The 24,093-nt window shown below is 58.7% G+C and overlaps 1 protein-coding gene across 3 annotated transcripts in view; it reads left to right on the top strand.

The window, feature by feature from the left end:
* The first annotated feature begins 8,077 nt into the window (after positions 1 to 8,077).
* The window catches only part of FBLN2 (fibulin 2), a 65,733-nt gene continuing 49,717 nt past the window's right edge, over positions 8,078 to 24,093 (top strand). For 2 of the 3 annotated variants that reach the window (XM_069562439.1, XM_069562438.1), the window contains exon 1: positions 8,089 to 8,178. The gene's annotated coding sequence lies outside the window, so the exon portion shown is untranslated. Of the gene's footprint in view, positions 8,179 to 24,093 lie in introns of all 3 variants that reach the window. The other variant, XM_069562440.1, reaches the window with a different exon arrangement.

The raw sequence follows: 24,093 nt of genomic DNA, 5'->3' as shown, positions 1-24,093 counted from the left end.
GCTAACTAACCCGTGTCCTAAGTGGGCCTGGGAACTGGTGGGAGGTAATGTCACCACAACAAAACTCAGGCTATCAGATGAAGCTCTTGGGTGCAAGTAATAAAGCCCCAGTTCAGACTAGCTGAAGCCCCAAAGGGAATTTAGTACACCCCAGGGGTGGGCTGGCTTCAGGCCTACAGACCCAGGGCTCAGTGCACCCGAGAGTTCATTTCTCTTGCAGGTGAAGGGCCAGGCCATGTTCGGTGACTCCATGAGGCTCAGGGATGCTCCCACCCCAGTGTGACTTCCCCCTGGTAGACGGGGGCGCTCCAGCTCCATGCCCACCCCAGGCCCTCGCTTCAGCCAGCAAGGACGGGAAAGGGTTCTTGACCTCCTGCAGCCAGAATGTGGGGCCATGCAGAGACCGGGCACAATCAGCTTTCATTGGGTTGATGAGTAGGATGCTGGGGATGCAGAAAGGAGTGCAGAGGGCAAAGGGGCTGCAGGGATGGCTGGAGTCCAGAGCAGAGGGCGCTTGCGCGGGGCTCCAAGCCTGACTCTGTGCCCGGATCTGAGCTCCCTTCATGCTAACTGCCAGCAGCTGCCCTCGGCCACCTGTTGGGACTGGCATGTGTCCACTGTGGCCATTCCTAGGGGCAGATCGTGGGACTCGGGGGCCGTTTGAGCAGCGGATTCCAGGGCCTGGCGTGAGGCATGGTGGGCTCCAGGCAGCAGGGACACAGTTCTGCCAGAAGGCTACAGGGAGCCTGTGCTTTCCCCACTTGGCAGCACCTCCAGGCAACTGGGGCTTAAAAAAAAAATCCCAACACCTGGCTGCACCCTCCGGAGACTCAGATTTAATCGTTCCAGAATGGGGTGATTCTAGACAGCAGCTTTGTCCTAGAGCTCAGTTCCCAGGGGCGGGGCAACCCTGAGTCTGTCGGACAGAAGCCTGGCAGGCAGCGCCACTCTGGGGAGAAGGGCCTCTGTCTGAAAGTCACTGTCCATCCACTCTGAATGTCTTTCCCGTATATAGGAGACATTCTGGCTGGGCCCAGATGCTTCACTTTCTGTGCTGCCTAGTTACTGTGAACCTGAAGTCAGAGCGATGAGAAAGCCAGCCCAGTGCAGAGCCCAGTCCTGGGAAAAGGAGGGGGTCCCTGTGACCCCCAGAGGCAGCAGCAGGCAGATCCCGGGGGCAGTGAGCAGCCCCCACACAGCCGGCACACAGGGCTGCAGGGAGAAGGTGGCCGGCCCAAGCTGCCGGCCGTAATTGAAGGCTCATTATGTGCCAGACTCGCTGTAAGCATCTTCAAAACAATCCCACGGGGCAGGAACTATTTTCCAGACAAGTCCACTGAGGGCAGAGGACTAAAGCCCCCTATGAACGTCATGCAGGCAGATGTGGCTTTAAACCAACCCTTTGGCTGCAGAGCCCGCGTGTCCAAACCTATGTGATTGTTGTCTGGGGTTATTGCTGTGGTCACTCGCGTGTCTCACGCACTAAGAGAGGCATGGGACCTCCTCCTGCCTATGCAGCAAGGATATAGACCCAGCAAGCTCACTAGGCCTTCTCTGCCCCACCGGGGCCGGCAGAGGGATTCAGGTGAGCCCCCACACCCGCCAGCCCTGGCGCCTCGATGCCTGGGAGATCGTCACTGATGTAACCCCTCTGCCCACTCTGAGCATTCTGTCTCAGCCTTATCGGCCCGGAACTTCCTCCAATCCTGTGGCGGCCGGGCCCCGGGCCCCACATTCCTGGTGGGTGATGTGCAGGCTGCTTGTGATACGGTCCTGGCAGGACTCTGAGGGGCCGGCTGCCTCGGCTCATCTCCAGCTCAGATAACAGGGAGGTATCTCCGCTTTATCTTCTGGAAAGCTGGCCAGGCCTTGGGGGTGGGTTGGAAGGTGAGGCCCAACCTCACTGCCGCCCCTCCCGGCCTGGACACCTGGGGCGGAAAGGGAGTGCGTCTGAGAGCGGACAGCGGCCCAGGGCCTTTGCCAGCTGCCCACAGCAGGAAGGATTCAATCCACCACTCACTGATCACCAGATATTTACCGAGCTCGCCCCTGGGGCCAAGCCCTGTTCAAAGTGCTCTGGGATTTCCACTCATTTAATCCTCCCCACAGATCCCACCAGATTGGCCCTGAAGTCATTCGGCTCATTCGACAGTTGAGACAATCAAGGCCCAGGGAGGTCAAGCAACTTGCCCAAGGTCACATAGCCGGCGGGTGGTGGAGTCCTTACTGGGTTAGCTTACCTAAAGTTACTTATAAACAGACTTTAAAAAGGCATCTAGGGACAAGAACTCTGAGGAATAGAGAGGACAGAAAGGGACAGAGGGAGGGGCAGTTGCTATCTCTGCTGGGGTCTCAGGGAGGGCTCCCGGGGGGTGGGATGGGGAGTGACATCCCATTGTATGGGGATCTGGGGGAAGGGCATTCAGGCAGAGGCCCCAAGCGAGAAGAAGCTCCAGGGGAAAAGGGCCTGCAGAGAAAGGGCCTGGAGGGGCTATGCGGGAGCCCACTGGCCTGGCCCCAGGCTCTCAGGACAGAGCTGGCCCCTCCATCCAGTTCTGGCTCGTCCGCAGCCAGACTGAGCCCCTCTGGCTTCACCTCCTCCCACTGGGTGAACCTGGGCAGGCGGCTTTCCTTCTCTCTGCCTTTGCCCTTGGCTGCCTCATCCCAGTCTGGGCTCTGGAGGCCCCTAGGGTGGGGGCAGGGCCCACGATGGGCCCACGGCTGCTGCTCAGATGTGAGGCAGCGACCGCTACCACGTGTCTCCTGGCAGGGACAGAAGGTGCTCCCAGAGGTCGCTGGGCTGAGACAGACACAGAGATGGAGGACAGAGTCAGAGGGAGATGCAGAGACCCAGAGGATAGAGGAAGACAGACACAGGCAGAGACGCAGAGAGGGAGAGACAGGGTCAGTGGGGAGGGGGACACGCCCCCAGAGAGCCTGGGAGACACGGGCCATCTGAAGGAGACACCCAGAGACACAGGGAGACGTTGACCCACAGCAGCAAAGAGAGATGGAGACGGAGACGCTAGCAGAGAAAGCTGGGACTGTCCGGACCCCGCTGAATGGTGCTTGCCATGGTGAATTTCACGCTCTGTCAATTTTACAGTGAAAAGAGAGACAGCGATGGAAGGACCGAGTTCTGGGATCCTGACTCTCTCCGGGGCCCTAAGCTGGTGGTGGGGAAGGGGCTGGGGGGTGGGTCCCTGTGCTGAGTCTAGGCCTCCAGGGCCCAGGGGCTGGGGGCAAGTCCCCCTTGCACCGGGCTGCCCTGGTCTGGCAGTGGCCAGTTTTGCTTACCTAGGCTTTGGGACGGGGTTCTGAGCCCTTGGCCTAGAGACAGGGCCTGGGAAGTCTGGGTATTGTAGCCACGCGTTCCAGGAAACAAACTCACTCAGGACAGTGCAGTTTATTACACCGGCGGGCCCAAGGCAGTGTCTCCTCTTAGCCAAAGACCCCAACCAGTTTTTGTGAAAACCTTATATACCCTAAGTGTACGTGCAAAACCCACCTCCCCAAATTCCCTGAAGCTAGTCTGAACAAAGGAAAAGAAAGATACAATCAAAGTTAACCCATGATTCATGTGCTTTAAGCCCAGGTAGTTAACAGGGGAGAATTATCAATAGGCCTGTGCTCATACCCCAATAAGCATACTAGAATGTATGATTCTATTCGGTTACACAGATAATTAGGGTATTCTTTTAGGCAAGAGAGAGTCTAGCTACGAACCCTGGGGTTCCATCCCGGGGCCCTGGCTTTCCAGTTGGTATGTCGTCTCCACAGATACTCGGCATATAGCTCAAAGTCCACAGTCCGGCCCAAGACGGAGTCCTGCTTTCAAGACGGAGCCTGTTCTGTCTGTTTCCTCCTTCATCCCCGCTCTTGATGCTCTTAACTCATAGTATGAGCATCATTCATAGGGATATACTGCACCCTGACTCTTCGACCTCCAATTTGGGAGAACGACATCAACCTTTGGGTTGGTTACAAAGTTCATAACACATTGTAAGATAAGGGTCCACAAAGCAGAAGTGTCAGGGCAGCTATAACAATGGTAAATGTAGTTTTCCATCAATCACGCTTTACCCAAGATAGGACCGAAGTCCAAAAAGGAAGATTATCATCAGACATAACTTTTACCTGGCCTTTCATGTCATCTAAGGTGGCTGATATATAGCCAGATAAATCAGGATCATATACACAACATTCCACTTTAATTATGGCACAGGTCCGTCTTTGTACTGAAGCTAAGGTTCGTCTCAAGATGATACCAGCAAGTCCTTGTAGCAGCAGTTGATTGTAGAGCTTCACCTCTTTTTCTTGGTCTCCCGGGGCTCAGTGGGGTCCTTTTGTGTAGACCACTTGGCGTCCTCCGGGTCTGCGTGGTATGCTTTCCTCGCCCTCGTGCAGTGGATCCAGGGAGTGACAGCTGCAACTTTAACTGCAGTCGGGCTGGTTAGAACCGCAGCATGTGGACCCTTCCAATGTGGGGCCAAGGAGTCGTGCTTCCAGTGCTTGACCACACTGACCCCCGGGCACAAATTTTTAAATCTGTTCCCCAAGGGGGAATGGCACCCTTTCTTGTACAAACTTGGTTACCTGGTTTATTACCTTACCCAGTTATTCCATCTGCTGTGAAATCTCATCTCCCCTTACTTGAGGCAAATTTGTTGACACCTGTTTTATTATGGGAGGGGGCCTCCCATACACAACTTTGTATGGAGAAGAGCCATGGGATGGTGGGGTCATCCTGAGTCTGAGCAGAGCCGTCGGAAACAAGCCCACTCAGGAGCAGTCAGTCTCTAAGATCCACTTGGAGAGTGTCTCTTTAAGTGTCCGGCTGGCTCCTTCCACCATCCCAGGACTCTGGGGCCTATATGCTGTATGTAATTTCCACTTGATGTTTAGAGTTTTGCTTACTTGTTATACTACATCAGCTACGAAAGCCAAGCCATTGTCCGATCCGATGCTGGTAGGAAATCCAAATCTGGGAACTATCTCCCTAAGCAGGCACCAGGCTACTTTGGATGCTCTTTTAGTCCGGGTAGGAAAAGCTTCTACCCATTCCGAGAATGTACGTACCATGACCAGCAGATAAAGGTAGTGTTGGCGAGATTTCATTTCAGTGAAGTCCACTTCCAGGTGTTCAAAGGGCCGCGGGCCTTTTACCTGAATCCCTGGAGGTTCCTGTCTGTGCCAAGAGGCAGCATTGACCTGTGAGCAGGCAGTGCAGTTCTGAGATTCTGTCCTTTGGACAGCTGGAGGGCCTGGATTAGAGCATATAGCTCGGCCTGTTGAGCGGACCAGTGTGACGGCAGAGAGCTAGCCTCAACGATGGTTTCTTCCACGACTACTGCATATCCCAACAGTCATTGTCCTTGTTTCACCGGGCTGGTGCCGTTGGTGTGCAGGACCAAATCTGGGTCTGGGATTGGCTGGTCTCTCAAGTCAGGCCTGCTGGCATATTACCTTGCAATCATGTGAGGGCCCACCTTCTCCCACAAGAAGGAGGGGTCAGGTCGTCCCCGTCCAAATTCTGTAGAGTTTCCATCAGTCAATTTTTGTGCCATTAATATTTTTCCCTTTCCTGTCTGGATACAGAACCTTGTGGAAGTAGGAGGGTCTTGAGCTAAGCCGAGCCATGAGTCAGTACCTGGATATTGATCCGGTGTCCCGGCTCTCCTGTGACTGCTGGATAGACTGCTCCCACCATTTGTAAGATCACGGTGTTCTCTGGTGGCCGTCCTACTCCACAGGGGGCCATTCGACCTCACAGAGTATGTGGAGGCGGTTAGACTTCTTCTTCACCCCATAGTCTCCTCCAAATCCCTTCTTTAAATTTTGAATCGTGCGCTCCAATTCAGTGCCTCAGATTCACTCCCCCATCTTGCTTACCTTCTCGGACCTTTTTCTACTTTTCCTTTTCGTTCTGTCTACGAAGTTCTCAGCACCCTATGCACTTCTGACATTTCCACTCAATGAAACACTTAAATTGCCATTCTGCCTCCTTCCTAATTGGGGTGAGAAGAGCCTTACCTGCCAGATCCCAGAGGGAGAAGGGGGATCTGCGTGCCTTCATCTGCCGGTCGGCACAGCCGAACCAGAACACCACGTGATCCAAGACTGTTTCTCCCTTAACTTTTAAAGTCCATTCTGCCTTGGTGGGCTTGATCAGGTGCGGATGAAAATACAGATGGGTTAAATATCCCACGTCCCAGGCCGTCTCCGGAAAAGCCAATTCATACTCACTTGTGTATCCCCCTCCTTCTAGCCTGACAATTCCGAGGGGGTCAAGAATTTCACAGCAGATGGGACACCTCCTTGGTGAGAGCAGAATACGAGCACACAAAAACCAAGTTTCTTCTCCTAAAAATCCCCTGGCAATCGCTTGGTAATAATTTTCCCCAAGACAGCGTGGACACCACCTCCTAAATGACCTTCACGAATTTCCTTCCTAAACCCTAACACGCTCGTCAACCTGTGTACCAAGCAATCGTTGCCACCTGACTAATCCAGGCTCCTGTGGGTCTGTGCCCCTTCTAATCCCTCCCAGGGGGGTGATCAGGCCCCCACTTCCACCCTACCGGGTGGGTTCCTCCTCACCCCAGCGCTCACTTTCCTTGATGCCATCTACTACCTGTTAACGTGAAAGGTCCGGGCATTGAGAAGCAGAATCCTTCCAGAAGCGCCAGGCGCCTTCCCCCCTCCAGAAGATTTGAGCCACAAGACCTTGGAGTAGTCCCAAATGGGACCTGACTCCTCAAAGTGAGGAGTTTCCTGGCCCATGCGCCAAATGTAGCCACATGTTCCAGGAAACAAACTCACTCAGAAGGACAGTGCAGATAGCGGAGTGCAGTTTATTACACCGGCAGGCCCAAGGCAGAGTCTCCTCTTAGCCAAGGACCTCGATCAGTTTTTGTGAAAACTTTATATATCCTAAGTGTACCTGCCCAAACCCACCTCCCCAAATTCCCTGAAACTAGTCTGAACAAAGGAAAAGAAAGATACAAAGTTAACCCGTGATTCATATGCCTTAAGCCTAGGTAGTTAACAGGGGACAACTATCAATACACTTGTGCTCATACCCCAATAAGCATACTAGAATGTATGATTCTATTCGGTTACACAGATAATTAGGGTATTCTTTTAGGCAACAGAGAGTCTAGCTACGAGCCCTGGGGTTCCATCCAGGGGCCCTGGCTTTCCAGTTGGTATGTTGTTTCCACAGATACTGGGCATATAGCTCAAAGCCCGCAGTCCGGCCCAAGACGGAGTCCTGCTTTCAAGACGGAGCCTGCTCTGTTTCCTCCTTCAGCAGAAGGCAGCCTGTCCCTGGAGGTCCTCTCACCAGCTCCAAGGCTGCCAAACCCAGTGAGTGGGGGCCGGATGATGCCCCCCGCCTTGGCTGTGGGGGTCGGCGTCAGGGCACTCAACCTTCTGAGCTGACAGCTTGGGGTGTTCACTGCCTGTCGCACCTAGCCAGGAGGGCATAATACGGGGCTCTCCGCGGCTCCCCACCAACAGCCCAGGGTATGACTGCTCAAGAAATGAGGAGCCTGGGCTCAGAGAGGTCAAGGGCCTTGGCTGAGGTCACACAGTGGCCACAGGCAGCCGTGTGGGCTGGGGAAAAGGACAAGCCTAGGCTGGGGGCTGGGACCCGGGGCCAGCAGGCCAGGGGTGGTGTGGGAGACCCCCCAGACGGGGAGCGAGCTGGTGAGAGGCGGCCAGGCCCCTCGGGCCCTCTCAACTGCTCGGGGAGGCCGGCCCATCTTCCCGGCGGGGACACTGAGGCCCAGCTGGCCGAGGCGGCCGGGCCAAAGCCCCCTGAGGGCTGCAGGGCCAGAGCGGGGACTCCGCGCCGAGCCGGGTCTGCGAGGGGGCGCGCCCAGGGCGCTCGGGGCTCGAGGCGCACGCGCGGCGCGGCCACGTCCGGCCCCGGGGGCGCGGCGGGGCGGGGAGCGGCGGCGCGCTCGGCCCCCTCCCCGGCCGCGGCCGAGACCCCGCCCCGGAGGCGGAGGGGGCAGGGCGGCCCGGGGGCCCGGCGCCCGCTCGGCCCGCCCCCCGGCCCGCCCCCCGGCCCGCCCCGCGCCGCCGCCGGGCTGCCGGAGCTCTCGACGCGCCGACGGCTGAACGGACGGACGGGTGGACGCGCCGGCGGCCGGGCGAGCGGAGCGCAGCGCGGTGAGTGCACGCGGACCCCGGCCCGCGCCCTGGGGCCCCCGGCTCCTCCTCTGCCGCGCTCCCCCGCCTAGTCCCGCCCCCGGCCCCCTTCCCCGGAGGGAACCGGGCCCTGGTCGGTTGGCACCGCTCTCCTCCCCCGCGCGTCCCCCCACCGCGGGCGGCCCAAGTTCTCCTGCTCGGCGCACGCCCACCCCGGACCCCCTGCGCACGCCCGGCCCCTCACACTCGGCTCTCTCACGTCTCTTGTGCGCGCACAGCTTCACCCACACGTGCCTTGCACACGGGCGGCCCCGGACACGCACGCCAGCCTCCACCCCGCTGCCTGTGCCGCGCGTGTGCCTCGCCGCTGTGTGTCTGTCCCACACACCGCTCCCGTGTGTCGCAGGCATACCTGCGGGGGTGAGCAGACCCCCCTCCCAGCCACACACGATGAATGCCTGCACAGGCCAATAGCTTCCTCGTTGGGGGACCCCGGCCCCCTACACCCTCGTGGGCACCCGGCTTCATGACCTCCTAACCCCCGTGGGGGCCCAGGCAAGCCCCCAGAGGCCTTGTCCCTTGTGGGGGAGCCTGGGTGGCTCCCGGGAGCACAGGCTGGGGTGACTGGCCCTGCCAGCCTCCCCCTCCTCTTCACGCCCACCCCCACACACCGCCTCCCTGTGTCCTCTCCTCCTGCGCGCTCTCCAAGCAGGGGTGCCCTCTTGCCCTTTGCTGTCACAGGGTCCCATTCCCCCTCAGTGTGTGCCCACCACTTGGGTTGGTCCAAAGCTGGCCTGAGCCAGCAGGTGTCACCGTGACCGGCTAGAAATGGAAAAACGGAAAGATCATTTGGGTGCTGGCCGTCACCCCGAGCCCCTCGGATGAAGGTGCAGCTGCAGGGCCCTCCTGGAGTCAGCTGGTGCCTGGGCCTGGCCGGAGTCTGTGGCTGAGTGACTGGGACTCTGAGCGTCTCCACGTGCAAACAGGGCTGAAGATCCCCGTCCACCCCCCCGCCACCCGCCCCCCCGGGAGGAAGGGAGGGCCTGGGAACTACTGCTCCATCTCTTGCTTCCCGCTCCCCCTCCACCACCGGGTCCAGAGCCTTGGGAAGGGCAGTGGGCAGGGCGTGGATGGAGTCAGAGGCTCTTACTCGGGAGGCGCAGAGTTGCCAGCCCCAGCCGAGCCTGGCCCTGCCTGTTTGGTTTGGCTCTCAGCACGTTAGTATTCTTTTTAAAAATTTAATTAGCTGTCAGCATTTGCAGATCGGTGAGCTTCACAGAAAAATCTGATTTCTGTCTTGTGAGAAATTGCAGGGTTCCGGCGGCTTGGGACCCATGTCGCCGGGGATTGGGCCCTTGGGTAGTTTGGCTTGCCTGCCGCCCCTGGGGTCGGGGCTGGGGCCCACTAGGCCGTAGTCCCCAGCTGGCCGCTTTCCCATTTGCAGCTCCCCCCAGACCTGCTGTATAAACTGGGGTGCCCTTACAGCTGCAGTGCCCACCCCAAGGGGGCCTGGGCCGGTGGGCACTCTTCCCGCTGTGGCCTTGCAGCCCCTGTGACTCCAGGACTGCCAGGCTGAAGACCCCGAGTTCCCCAAGGCTGCGGGGCCTCCGGAGGACCTCGGTGTGTCCTGTTGGGCATCAGAATTCTGCGTCTGCCGTGGAGGGGAGCAGGGAGCACTTCCCTTCCCCACCCCTGGCTGGCCTTGGAGGAGGAGGGCGCTCTCTGCAGGGCGGGGCTCAGGCCGAGGGACCGGCTCCCAGCTCCCACTTCTTGGCGGCCTCGAGCTGGGTGGCGTGGGGCGGGGCGGTGGCTGTGTTAAGGCCTGGTTGCTGTGACTCTCTGCTCTCTTTCTGCTGCATGGATGCGGCTGAGCCTGTGGTGGGTGGCTACCTGGAAGTCTGCTGACTGACTGACTGAGGACTGGGCCTGTGGGTGGCATGCGGGACTTGGGGGGTGGACTCGGCCCCCAGCCTCGTCCCTGCGCCTCGCGAGGCTTTCGTTCTTGCTACAGAGGAGGGTGCCAATGGCCTGCTCCGCCCTTCCCTGACCCTGGGTCTTCTCTTCTGTAAAGGGCTCACGGTCCTGAAATGGGGTGTTGGGGAGGGGAGCCTGGGGCCCGCTGCCCAGGAAGTGTCTGGGTGTTTCCCCTTTCTGGCTTCTTGAACCCTGATGTCCCACCACTCACCACCTGCCCCCCCCCCCCCACCCCAACTGAAGGCCTGGTCCTGGGATGTCGTTCCAGCCTGCCAGGTAGGGTGACTGAGGCAACAGAGAATTGAATTAGATTGACTTCAGACAGGTGTAGTTGCTATAAAGGCGCTGAAGCCAACAGGGCAGCCCAACCCAGGTGGGAGGACAGGGTCCTCGGAGGAGGGGATCCCTGAGCTGAGATGGGAGCATGCAGGCTGAGGGCGCAGCTGGTGCAAGCGGCCTTTAGTGGGGCCCTGGCGTGGTGTACGTGAGCCTTGGCGTGTTCAAAGGACGAGGGACAGAAAGGAGGAGGCTGGAGCCGGTAGGGGAGGGGAGGAGGGGCAGGTCAGGGAGTTGGAAAGCTGCGGAGAAGTGTTTATCCAGGGAGCCACGAGCTCTGATTGCCGTTTTAAGACAGCCTCCCTGGCGGCGCAATCTGGAGGCTGTGTGCCCCCACCAGGAGCGTGCTGGCAGGAGTGGGGAGGCCCTCTCTGGGCCTGGGCCCGAGGGCAGGTCTCCCCCTTGAGAAGCTACAGGGGAGGTGAGGAGACAGGGCCGTCGACAGACCTTTGAGATCCAGGGTGATGCATGCTAGTGAAGCAGGTGTTGGTGCAGCCGTCTGACGGGAGACTATGCAGCTGTGAAAAGGAGGCTCTGATCCTCGAGGTCCGTTGAAGGAAGAGAAGGTGGTGATCAGCATGTGGCACACAGTGTGTCTTGTGCCAAGTAAGAGCTGCACATCCTCATTTGCTCGTATGCTCGCAGGCAAACGCGGGGAGGAAGCCCTGGGGTGAGAGTGGTCGTCTGCTTTGCCTGGAGGGCGTGTGCAGGTGGGGGCCAGGCTGTAAGATCAGGTGACACGCCCACTGCCAGCCTTGTGTTTTTGGATTTTGAACCACACCACTGTATTCGCTGTTTAAGCATTACGTTAGAGTCAGACACAGCTGAGCAGTTGGTGGGTGAGGGTTCGTTTGTGAGTTTTAAGTGCAGCGTTTAAGGACGGTTTCTAAGTTCTTTGCTTTACCGAACAGACTGACTTCTTCCTGGCACGGTATAGAAAGGTTTCCACTGTGATGAAAATTAGATGCGAGCAAAGTCACGTTTTGCAAAGTTTGGCAACTGGACAAAAGAAAAAATGCCGCCCTTTTCTCTGCCCCTTTTCCTGTGGGAGTTTCCTTCTCCAGGTTTGACTGCTGGTTCTTCCTGGGGTGGGCACCATGGCACTTGGCGCCCCTTCTCCAGCCTGTTTCTGCAGTCTGCCTGCCAACGGGCTGGAGCTCAGCGACAGGTCCAGACCACGGGGGCCTGCTGGGTGCAAGGAAGTCCCCGCCTCGGCAACCCCCAAGGCTCAGATCCCACCTCTGCTGGTCGCAGGCCGTGCTTCCTTCGGGACAGGACCCCATCTGTCAAATGGTGTCATAACCCATCTCTTAGGGTTGTTGGAAAGAGGAAGGAAGTGATACCCAGTGGGTGCTGGTCGCTGTCCTTGGGGAAAGCAATGCCAGGACCAGCTCCTCTGCCCCCTAGAGAGCTCGCTGTCTAGGGGAGACAGACAGATGCTCACTGTGAGGTCCCGAGGCGGCCGGGTACACCTGGGCTGCAAAGCAGGAGAAGCTGGCCCAGAGCCTGGGTTGGGGGGGGCTGCTGTAGGTGGAACATCAGTGGAGGCCAGTGGGGTTCGGGGGAGGGGGCACAGCCTGGGCAAATGACCCGGAGCAGCTGGAGGAGGGACCCCCGTGAGCATGGGGTGGTCGGATCTGGGGATTCAGGGGGACTTTCAGTCTTACCCTGGGTGTGATGAGAAATCAGATGAGAGTGGGCCGATCTGATTGGGAATTTCAGGGACCCCTGGCTTCTGGGAGTGGGATCGCAGCCTGCCTCTGGGAAGGTTGGGAACCCAGGGTGGGGATTGTGTGGGAGCAGCCGGGAGAGGCTGGCTGGACTCGGGATTCCTTCCGTATGAGGGACCTTGAGTCCCCTCCTCACACCCAGCACTCAGGACAGCCTCTGGTGTGGGCCAGCCCGGGGTCCCTCCTGTAGCCATCCTGAGGGCCCCAGGGACCCCCGTAGGCAGTTCTGAAGTGCTTCCATCAGAGCGGTTCTAGGGGAGAGCGTGGAGCCTCTGAGAGTGGGCGTGGTCAGGGAGGGCTTCCTGGAGGGGGCGATGCTTTCTCTGTATCGTGAAGGTTGAGGGGTGAACAGGAGAACACTGGTTCCTCTCAGATGAGTTGGAGGGGAGGTGGGCTGTGAGGCTGGCCTCAAGCCCTGGACCAGACAGGGAGGACCTTAAGCTAAGTCCTGCTCAGAGGGTGGCGGGTGGGCAGCCTCGGGCGTTTCTGAGCGGAGGGGTGAGGGTCCGCCAGCCAGTGGGAGGCCTGGGCGGGTGACTGGGCAGGGAACAGGCTCAGCGTAGGTGGGAGGCTGGCTGCGGTCACACAGCATGTGAGGAGCAGGGCTGGGCGGGGGCCAGGTATGTCCACGTCGGGTTCTGCCCTGGGCCGGCTGGCCCTGGGTTGTGGGGTGCCTGGCGCGCACGAACTGCTAACTCCTTTCCTTCGGGCTGGTCCCTGCTCGGGGTCCCTGTGGGGTCAAGTCGTGCGTCATTTTGCACCATTGTCCTCAGGGTTGTTGGAATTTGGAAGCATTGCAAAAATGCCCGTCTTCTCATATATGGAGATTATTGCAAAGAAAGTGCTGGTTTGGGGAAAGGTTATTTCCTTCCTCAGGGTGGGGAGCCTGGCTTTTCGGTCGGCGGGGACGTGTGCTGCAGTGTGGGCGGCCAGGGCACCCCCGCCTGGGTCAGCGTCAGTGAGGAAGTGCTGTGCCTGTCTGCCAGGGGGTGTAGTTGGCGGGGAGCGTCAAGAGCCTCTGTGTGGCCAAGAGGGTGGGGGCCACCAGCCCCCATGTGCCCAGGAGTGGATGACCCTCTGAGGCCCTGGCGGCTTTTGCCTTCGAGCAGACTCTGCTGGCCTCGGGCCATCTCACCTCCTAGGGCCTCAGTTTCCTCATCTGCAAACTGGGGCCAGCCCTCCTGGCTCTGCTCTCACTTGGAGCCCAGGAATGGCCTGGAGTGTGAGAAGAGGGGTCCGAGGTGCTGGGTGACGGTGGGGTGAGGACCCCGCCAGGCCAGGGTGCTGGTGCACCTGCCTGGGCCTGGAAAATGGGGAGTTGGAGATTCGGGGTGAGGCTGCAGAGTCCCGACCTCCCGCCCGGCCTTCCTTATTCCAAGTGGGCAGGTCTCCATGCACAGGGTACAGGGAGGGCATCAAAGGCAGCTGTGAGTGCCCAGGAAAGATGTCCTGGTGGAGGGCATACTGGGCTGGGTCTTTAGGGATGACTAGGAGTTTGCTCAAGCCAGAAGGGTGTGCCTGGCAGAGGGCCCAGAACAGTGGGCAGACCTGAGGGGCTGTGAGATTGAGAGGAGCTGCGGCAGGCCCTTCACTGAATGCCTGGCACCCTGCTGCGGCCTTTCCTTCTCCTCTGGAGTCTGCCCGTGTTGCCGGGAGGCTGTTGCGATTGGGCTCACGAGCAGACAGGAGCGGGTCCGCTCTGGAGTCACATGCTCTGAGCCGCCCACAGCCTGGGGGGACCTGGGCTCACATTTGAACCCTGACCTCCAGGGTCCAGGGCTTGGTCCCACTTGTTGCCCATCTCTGCTCCAGCAGAGTTGACTGACGGCCTTGGGGGCCCTTTGGGGACCCCCATGAGAAGTTTCTAAATTTCAGGGCCATGCAAATAAATGGGGGTGCTGGCCTGGCAGAGGCCCCAGACGGTCACAGAGCCTCCCTGGCCACACCGCCTTCCGAATGCTGATGCTTCGGAGGGTGGTCCAGGAGCCCAGTCTGCCGGACCGGCCCCCTGCCCATCCCTGTCTGTCTCTCTGCTTGTCTGTCTGTCTGCTGCTGCTTCGCTCTGTGTCTGCATGTCTCTGCCCCCACCCCCCACCCGAGAGTCCCTCCCTGGCCTCTGTGAGGCTCAGAGGAGGACCCAGGAGACACACACTTCTGTATGAAGGGTGGACACACACCGGCGGGGGTCACAGTGGGACCACCACCTCCAGCTTAGCCAGCGACTTGCCAGGTGACGTCAGGTGAGCTTTTCTCCGTTGCTGAAGGCCCTTCTGGGATGAGTGCAGGTGACATTCACGTTGAGGACGCATCTCATATCCTGTTCCCGTCCTGTGCTGGGGCCGGGTGAGTGAATCCAGCCACCCATCCCCACTCTCCCGCCCACCAGAAGCATCAGGGCTGAGCAGGAGAGCTGGGTCCCCGCCTCCGGCCCATGTGGGCGAGATGTCAGCTCCCAGCACGAGGAGGCAACCTGCCTGCCTTGGCCCCATGGACATCTGGCCCGTCTGGGCAGAGGGGAGGTGGTAGCAGAACCAGGCTGCCCAGGGCACCGCGGGAGCCCGGAGCGCGGGGATGTGGGCAGAGCTGCCCGTGCTGAGGTTGGACAGGACGTGGGGTGCGGTAGGCACTGACACCCCGGTCACACCAGTGCAGCTGGGAACCCAGTGCGGCAGGCGTGCACAGGCTCACACTCACGCACACGCACTCCTACACGCTTAAACGTGCCTCGGGGACACACCTGCCCACACGCATACTCACTTAGACTTCACATGCACACAGACACACTTGCCTCCCCGCCTCTGCCCCAACACTCCTGCTTACACAGACCCGCAGGTTGTGGACATGCGTCTCTCGTGGAGGGATGCTTGGTCTTTCAGCTTCCCTTGAAAACGCATGTTGCTTCCGAAGGAGAAGGAAAACAGGAAGCCAGAGGCGGTCTGCGTGAGCCCGGAGGTAGGGGGAGAACCGGGTCCCGGCCCCGCTCGGGGACTCCCCTCTCCTCCTCCAGTGGTTTCTCAGTGTGCATGGACCTCTGGAGTCCAGGGGCTGGAGAAGGGCACATGCCTGGTTTGGGAGGCTCTGAAGGAATGATGGACCCCAGAGTTGATCTCCTCCCTTTGTGTCCCTTTCAGGGAGAGACATGGGGCTTCCCAGGTGGCTCAGTGGCTAAAGAGTCCACTGCAGTGCAGGAGACACAGGAGACGTGGGTTCGATCCCTGGGTTGGGGAGATCCCCTGGAGGAGGGCATGGTAACCCCCTCTAGTATTCTTGCCTATGGATGGAGGAGCCTGGAGGGCTACAGTCCGTGTGGTCACATGGAGTCATGTATAACGGCATACACACACGCGGGAGGGGAATTAAATCCCTGTAAAGGCCAGTTTAGGACTCCCTGGTGGCTCAGACGGTAAAACATCTGTCTCCAATGCGGGAGACCCGGGTTCGATCCCTGGGTCAGGAAGATCCGCTGGAGAAGGAAATGGCACCCCACTCCAGTACTCTTGCCTGGAAAATCCCATGGACAGAGGAGCCTGGTAGGCTACAGTCCATGGGGTCGCAAAGAGTCAGACACGACTGAGCTACTTTTATTCTGTGTATGTGTGGTCCTGGGGGGGTGGGTGATGGGTGAACCCATTCTCCACGTCTGGCAGGGAGGGAGCCCCTCCAGTAAGGACCGAGTGGATGACCCACTGTACCCGGAGCAACTGACTTCTCTCAGGACTTTTAATCACGAAATGTTGAAGCTTATTGAGTAGCGTCTATTGAAAGGATCACACAGAATTTGTCTTTTAGGGAATTGCCTTGATTTTTCAGTGTTGTACGGCGCTTGCATTCCTGAGGTAAACCCTGTTTGGACGCGATGTATTCTTACTGCTGTAATGTGCTGCTGGATTCAATTTTCTGATATTCTACTTAGGGCTTGGCAGCTCGATTCATAAGTGAGGCTGGCCGGCACCTCACTCTTGTCGTGCCCGCATCTGCTTTTGGTATCAGGACTTTTCCTAGTCTCATAAAACGGGAGGAGGAGGCCCCATTCTTATTCTAGGCGCTGGAACAGTTTTTAGTAGAGTGGGAATTATTGTCAGCTCTGACGGGACCAGGTCTCGGGCTGGCCTCTGCAGCTACCTTTCGATCTCATCCCATAGCGCCCTGCAAGGGCAGCATGTTCTCCTCGCTGGATGGACGGGGAAAAGGAAGCTCGGAGTTGGAGCTTCTGGTCCGCGGTCAGACGGCAGGAGGTGGCTCCGCTGGGCTGTGAACGTGAGCCCGTCTGACACCCGCCCTGTGCTTTGCACGCTGTTCACCGCGGTGCAGGACTCCCCTGAGACGCTGGCCTGCAGGGGAGCTGTGAGCCTTGCTCTGGGTTTTCCAGGGAGGCTGGGAGGGGCACTGATGGAGCGAGAGCTCCCCTCACTTGCTCACGGTCTGCTGGCCCACCTGCCATCCGAGCATCCGCTTGTCTGCTGACCCGCTCCCTGCCCAGCCAGCCCGTTGTCCTTCAGCCCTTCGTCCCCCTGCGGATGCCCTCGCTGTTAAGCCACCTTCCTGTCCACGCTGCCTGCGTCTCTTCACCCATCTTTCCACCCACCTGCCCGCATCCACCAGACATTTATCCACAGGCTGGTTACTCCTCCGTCCGCCGACCCGTCTTCACATCCGTCTTCCATCTGCCATTCATTCCCCCATCATCCCTGATCGGACCGCCATCCGTCAGACAGCCGTCCGTCTCTTCGTCATTGTCCATCCACGTGCCAGTTCACGTTCCCATCTGCTAGTCCACCTGCTCATCCACCTTCCCTCTGGTGCCCACCCACTCATCCGTCCACCCGCCCTTGGGTCTTGGCCTTAAGGTTAGGTTTGGGTGTGCAGAGATTCAGGAGGGAGGGCACCCTTGTTTGGGATAACAATATGAGCCAAAATGAGCGGCTGGGAACCAGAGCCTTAGAAATTAGCAGGAATTACGTATGTGGAGGGCGATTCAGAGGAATGGAGCAGGAAAGATAGGTGAGAGTGGGATGGTGAAGGACTTTGAGAGCTCACCCTAGGAGTTTTCACCTTATCCGTGGGCCAGGGGGATTCAGCCCTGGTTCCATGAGTCCCAGAGAGTCTCTGAGACCCCTAAAATGATAGGCATCAGTTTTTTTCTATATAAGCCCATATACCTGTTACGACTTTGGGTTGCAGGTGATGGGAAGCGTAAGCAAGGTGGGTTCGTGACATTGCAAGTCCGGCTTATCTGTTAGCTTCAGGCCTGGCTGGACCCAGGTGCTCGACAGCTGTCACCGTGACTCTTTCTCTTTTCCTGTATCTTGGCTTTTCCTTTGTGTTTTGTTTGGTTTTGAGTTGACCCCAGCCTCAGACAGTCTCCACCTGACAACACGATGGCCTCAGGGAGCCTCATTGTTAAAGCAGTTCATGCCTAATACGGTGGGAACAAGAGAGGCCGTTTGCCCAGTGTCTCACCGGAGTTGGGCCTCGTGGGCTCGGGTCGGCCTGGTGTCCATCCCTGGGTTAGCCATTGTTGCGAGAGGAGTAAGAAGCACTGATGGCATGGCAGTTGAGTGGCGTGGACCCCGGAGTGAAATCCAGGGGCCCTTCTTGGAAGGAGAGTGAGTGTACGATGGGTAATGAGAAGCCGTCCCATGTCCAAGGAATGCTCACATTTTCCTTTTGTGGTGGAGATGGGTGGATTAAGCAAGAGATTGGAGGTGGTAGAGAAGCATCAGAATTTCTAGCAACTGGGAGGCAGTCTGGGGAGAAGTCCTAGGCGGGCAGGACCACGGGCAAGCTGGATGCCTGTCTGCCTGCCTGGGGCCGGGTGGAGGGCGTGGGGACGCAGGTGGGGAGGGTGATGAGCTCAGCCTTGGCCGCGGGCAGGGCCATCGCTCACTGCTGTGCCCAGTGTGCTTCCTCTCTCCAGAGTCGTGACTCCTGGGGAAGGAAAACATCAGCTCCGTCCTGTGCCAGAAGCAGCGTTTCCTTTACTCGAGGGTTGATTGTAAGTCTTGGGTGTTCATCTTTGTGATTTTTCACCTGCTTATGTTGGTAATGAGATTAGCGATTATGTATGAAGGCTCAACTCTCACTCCAGATTTAAGGAGATTTTAACCATTTTAGTTACTTTTTTTTCCTTTCTCTTTATGAGCAAAGAGAGGGAAGGGAGGGGAAGAAGCCTGGCTGTTAAACTGGAAGGATGGTCTTCCCGGTGTTTTCACAAGCTCGCCCGTGGAGGGTCTCCAGGGCCATGAGTATGAGCGCACGGGCCCCAATACCCCCTGCGGTCAGTACTTTCACCTCAGGTTGGCCCGAGACCCGGGGTCCCCTGCACGCCCTCTAGTCCCCATCTGCCTTGGGGGTCCCAGGCTAGTCCCCGGTGCCCTCAGCCGTGCCCACTCTCCCCTGGCCAGACCTGTCTTTTTGCAGATGACGGCACAGATCACTGAGATGTCTTTCCGTGAGAAGGGGCAGGAATATCGGCCTTTAAAGATGGAAGCCAGGCCTCATCACTTTTCTTCGGGTGATTTGTGACTTTTTCACGTCTGTCCATTCCTGTCCATTTCTTCTGCCAACAGCTCTGTTTCCTTTTTCTGGGCAATTATAATAGGCTCTTTTCTTTAAAAGTCTCTTCCCTTGTGAAAAAACACGCATACCAAAACGTACCCAAAAGTCCATGAAAGTCAGCATAGTAGTGGAGACACTCTCCTGTGACCACCACCGCCTCTGACCCTGGAGGACGCCCCTTCCTTCCGTGGTGCTCCACCCACGCCGCCCCCACAGCACCCACCAGCCTCACTGGGCGTGGCCGTCTAGCCCTGCCCCCTGCTTGCTCTCCCTCCTTGACAATGACAGAGTTTAACCCAGCTCCCTGCTACCTGTGGCTGGAATCTTCCTCCGGCTTCCTGACAACTTCCTAACGTGCTGGGACCCGGTGATGCCTCCCGCCACCCTGTTGGAATAGTGTCCACCAAGACACTTTCCCGCGTCCCCTGGGGCCCTGGGCATGGGGGACTGACTGGCCTCCTCTTCTGACCTCCTCCTCTTCCTTGATTTTCACACCCCGACCTCTTTTCCGTCTTGCGGTTCCTGTCACCCCCTCTCCCTCGGTTCTCTGTCTCCCTGCGTGCCGGCCCCAGGGAGTGCTGCTGGTTCATGCCGCAGGGCCTTCGCACGTGCCGTTACCACCTCCTGGCTTGCTTCTCCCACGTCCTAGCACAGCCACCGCGCTTGTGCCAGGAGACTCTCGGCCCAAGTGTCGCCGTCTTGGAGAGGCCCGTGCGGCCCCGTCTTGCCAGGGTCATCCCTCACAACCTCCTTGTTCCCTTCTTACGTGTTATTTGTCTCTTCTGTCCACCAGGATGTTGGCCACACGAGGTCTTGGCCTCCGGGGGTCTTGTTCGTGGCCGCGTCCTGGTACCTGTCATGGAGGCTGGCAGGCAGCAGGTGGGCAATGAGTGTCTGCAGCGTGGAGGACCCAGGCTGTGCTCCCTGACCAGGCGGATCTGCCTTCCGATATCTGAACCACCTTTTACCGTTGGTGTCATGGTTAAATAAAATCAACACGCTGGAAGTTCTCAGGCCAGTGCTGGGCATTCCGTCGGTGCCGAGGAAGCAAAGGTTAATACGAACCTGATCAACAGCTAACATCCCTCCTGACGTTTTGTGCCAAGAGTACGTTTATTTTTCCCAGAGAATTAGATGACTTCCTCTGATCAGACACGGAGCACCGGGTCATCCTCCGATTTCCCTTTTAGCCTTGGCTGCCAGGAAGCTTCCTACAACGGCGAGGTCTCGGGGGCGGCCCCTGGCTTCCTGTTAGCTCTTCAGCACAGCGCTTCTTTTCTCCTGCTCTCTCTGCTCCTTGACTGTTCACTTTCGGCTCCGCACCACACGTTTTTTTACTTTTGACTGTAGAAGATACATATAAAACTGCCCCGCTGGGCCGTTTCTGAATGGACACCTCAGTACCGGTAAGTCCATCCCCGCTGGTGTGTGAGCGTCCCCACCATCCTCTCCAGAGCCTTCATCTTCCCAAGCCGACCCTCTTTCCCGTTAGACGCGCGCCCCGCCCGCCCGCCGCGCCCACCATCTTGCTGTCGTCTCTGTGGAGCTGCCTTCTCTAAGGACCGCGCGTAAGCGGGTCGCACAGCCCGTGCTCGTGTGTCTGACTCGCTTCACCGAGCAGCGTTCTCCACGCTCACCCGTGTAGTCACAAGTGTTAGCACCCCCTTATACGGCTGGGTAATATTCCGTTGTGTGCAGAGAACCATGTAATGTTGGTCCGTCTGTCTGTCGATGGACGCCTGGGTTACTTTCCCCTTCTGGCTAGTGAGAATAATGCTGTTGTGAACATCGGTGTGCAAACACTGCTTCAGGACACGTGTTGTGGTGGTTCGGTCGCTGGGTCGGGTCCGACTCTTTGTGGCCCCGCTGACTGCAGCATGCCAGGCGTCCCTGGCCTTCAGCACCTTGCGGGCTTTGCGTCGACACCTTAGGACCTCACCTTCTTACCTTTCTGAGCCTGGGGTGATCCCAGCCCAAGTTGCATAGCGAGTAAAGCTAGCTTTGGGGGTGGCCTCTTGGCTTAGGCTCGCTGACCCGCTCTTGCGCACGCACGCGCGTGTGTGCGTCTGTGTGTGGCAGAGCCTGTGGTCCCCGCTGGCGCCCAGGCTGCTCCTCCTGGCTCACGCCGGCACCCTCTCCAGACGCTCACCCTTGGCCGACAGGCGTTCCCCCCGCCCCCCCACCGCCGCAGGCCCAGGTCGTGATCTCCGGCCGTCGTCTCTCCGCCATAGTCAGCAGGTGACCCTCCGACGTGCCTGACGGGGGTGAGCCCTGGGCGCTCCCCGTGGGGTCAGGCAGGTGTCAGACTTTGGCTCCGTTGCCATCACGCCCCCTTTGCTCTCCTCCCAAGGGTCTTGCAGTGGGCCCCGTGCCCTGTCTCGGGCTCTGCCTCTGGGGGGCGCCAGCGTGCCACTCCACTTTCCCTCCGGTGTGTGTGTCTTGTGGCTGCGCGGATGAGGTCGGATTCTCACACCGTTGACCTTCCAGGCCGCCCGGGTAGGAGCGGGCTCCTTGGCGGTGGTTTAGTCGCTCAGGCGTGTCCGACTCTTTGCAGCCCCATGGACTGCAGCACGCCAGGCCTCCCTGTCCTTCACCGTCTCCCGGAGCTTGCTCAAACTCATGTCCCTCGAGTCGGCGATGCCATCCAACCATCTCACCCTCTGTCGTCCCCTTCTCCTCCTGCCCTCAAGCCCTCCCAGCATCAGGGTCTTTTCCAGTGAGTCAACTCTTCGCATCAGGTGGCCAAAGTATTGGAGTTTCAGCTTCAGCATCAGTCCTTCCAATGAACACCCAGGACTGATCTCCTTTAGGATGGACTGGTTGGATCTCCTTGCAGTCCAAGGGACTCTCAAGAGTCTCCTCCAACACCACAGTTTGAAAGCATCATTTCTTCAGCACTCAGCCTTCTTTGTGGTCCACCTCTCACATCTGTACCTGACTGCTGGGAAAACCATAGCTTTGACTATACAGACCTTTGTTGGCAAAGTGACATCTCTGGTTTTTAATATGCTCTCTAGGTTTCGAGGCTCCTTGGAGTGGACTTCTTGGAGTGGGCACGATTCCCCAGCTTCTACTTAGAGAAGAGACAGTTCCTAGCCCAGAACACTAGGCGGTTCCGGTAGAGACTCTAGGCAGGAAGAAGCAGGGACCCCTGCCTCCCCTGGGACTCTCTTGCTTGTGTGTAGACAGGAGAGGCCTGGGAGGGTTCCAGCGGATAGAAGTGGGGTGCCAGGGGGAGCCTCGTGATGCCGATGGACAGTGAGCGTGGACCTGCCGTCAGGCCCAGCTTCAGATTTTCCTAGAGAAATTGGAAATCCAGGTTGACTGTAAAAATGTTCTGATTTTATGTGTCATAACATTAAATCAATTATATAAATTAGTAACACTGCAACGTTAATAACAGCAACTAGTTTCAGAAGCACTGTGTGGGTTCCAAGCATACCCCGTGGACAGACGGTGGGGTGGCTGATTGGCGCTCAACCTCTGCTTGGACCTGGGGGCAGCGGGCAGCGGTCTGGACAGGCTTCTGGGAGATGCTGGGGCCAGCGCTGCTCTGTGAGGTGGCGGCCAGCAGGCCAGGTGGTCCCGATTACTCGCGTGCTTGTAACTGGTGTGTCTACAAGGGTCCTGAGTGTTTATTTCCCTTCTGTCATCCCCAGCTGCTTGAGAGCCTCAGCGTTTGGCTGTGTCTGCCTCGGGTTTAAAAGAAAGATGCCCCACAGATATTTTTAAAGTTTTGAAGCCACACCAGCGTCAACCTGAGACTTTGTTCTCGTCTGGGGTTGCCCAGTAAAGACATAGGATGTCCAGTTACGTTGGAATTTCAGAGAAACGATGGAATAAGTATCTCCCAATATTGCACAGGGCTGACTTAGTACCAAACAACAATGCCTTGTTTATCTGAAATTCCTCTGTAACTGCATGTCTTGTATTTTTATTGGCTAGCTCTGGCAAGCCTGTTCTCGTCAGAATCAGAAGGCTCAGCAAACTGGAGAAAGGAAGAATTCCCTTATCTTGTGAGTCACTGTCTGTCACGTGAGGCCAGACCCCACGCTCAGTAGTGGAGCCTTGGTAGTGGTGATGAGTTGGTGCCCCGTGTGGGGGGCACCAGGGTGGCCTTGCCAGTTCCCAGAGTGTGAGTCCGGGGCTTCTGTGGACGGGTGCGCTGTAGTCCATTTATGGGGGCGGGGGGTCATCTGAATGGAGGAACACGTGTCTGTGTTTGGGGGGTCAGGGACAGGAGCTCGCAGCCGGGCAGTGAGGGCAGTGGAGGTGTGGTCAGCGTCACCACCCCGTTCCCTGGGCTCCCGTGGATGCGGGGCTGTGGGACGGTAGGCATGTCTCCCTGGGCACCCTTGGAAGACAGCCTTGCTGAGCGAGGCCCGGCCCCGCCCTGCCCACACCCGGCTTGTGAGACCCTGGCCCCGGGGCTGCATCAGAACCCCTCCCTGGCAGAGCTGTGGTCAGCCCTGGCCACCCCACCTCCCCGCTGCTTCCCCGAGCCTGCCCTGGGCCTGCAGAGCAGGACGACCCCAGCTGAAGGCATCTCCCATCTTCCTTCCCATCTAAAGGCCTCTTGTTTCTGTCTCTTGGTGATGGAGTGTGAGGCCCCGAGAGGACGCCCATCAGTGGCCGTCACCGCGGGCTGCAGATCCCTCGGGGGGACCCCGCGGGTCAGGAGAGCCCAGCGCCCGCCCCGCACGCATGGGTGCCCCTTTTGCAGTGTCCGCTCCAGGGCTCACGTAGGCTGCTGGCACTGTGACAGGCGTCGTCTCATCGTCAGCGTGCGTGCCTTACCCAGCTTGGCTCATCTGCGGGTGTCGGGAGAGCTTGGGGGAGCCTCTGTGTCTCCCTGGTCCCCAGTGAGCCCCTCCCTCGGGCCCGGTGCCCCCAACCCTGGCCCAGCCACAGGCCCTGGGCAGTCCGCCACGCGGTCTCCATGTGTTCCCCACTCTCTGGCTGCAGGAGGTCAAGAACCCTTTCTCAGCCCTTCCTCCCGTGATTCCTCTTTTTAGGTTGGAAGGGGGGGGGCCCTGCAGAAGCCAGGCATTTGGGGGGCTCTGTCCGGCAGGGGCCCTGGGAGAACAGCCGCGGGCACCCCCGGGACAGCGTGTTTGGATCCGAGAACCAGCCGCGTGGAGATCGTGCCCTCGCAGTCCTCTCTCGCGTGCGGGTTCCCAGTTGGCTTGCTTGTCTCCAAGGACGGGGAGCTCCCTCTGTCCCTGCAGCCCGGTCTGTCTCTGAGCCAGAGGGGCTGCCTTTGTCCCCCCATCTCTGTGGTTTGTCATGTGGATCTCGGGCCTCCTTGCTGTGGCGTCTTCCCCGCGCCTGAGGCGGG

The sequence above is a fragment of the Ovis canadensis genome, chromosome 19 (assembly GCF_042477335.2).
Source record: "Ovis canadensis isolate MfBH-ARS-UI-01 breed Bighorn chromosome 19, ARS-UI_OviCan_v2, whole genome shotgun sequence".
NCBI lineage: Eukaryota > Metazoa > Chordata > Mammalia > Artiodactyla > Bovidae > Ovis > Ovis canadensis.
The sequence above is the reverse complement of the archived record's forward strand: the minus strand, read 5'-3'. Positions and strand labels throughout refer to the sequence as shown.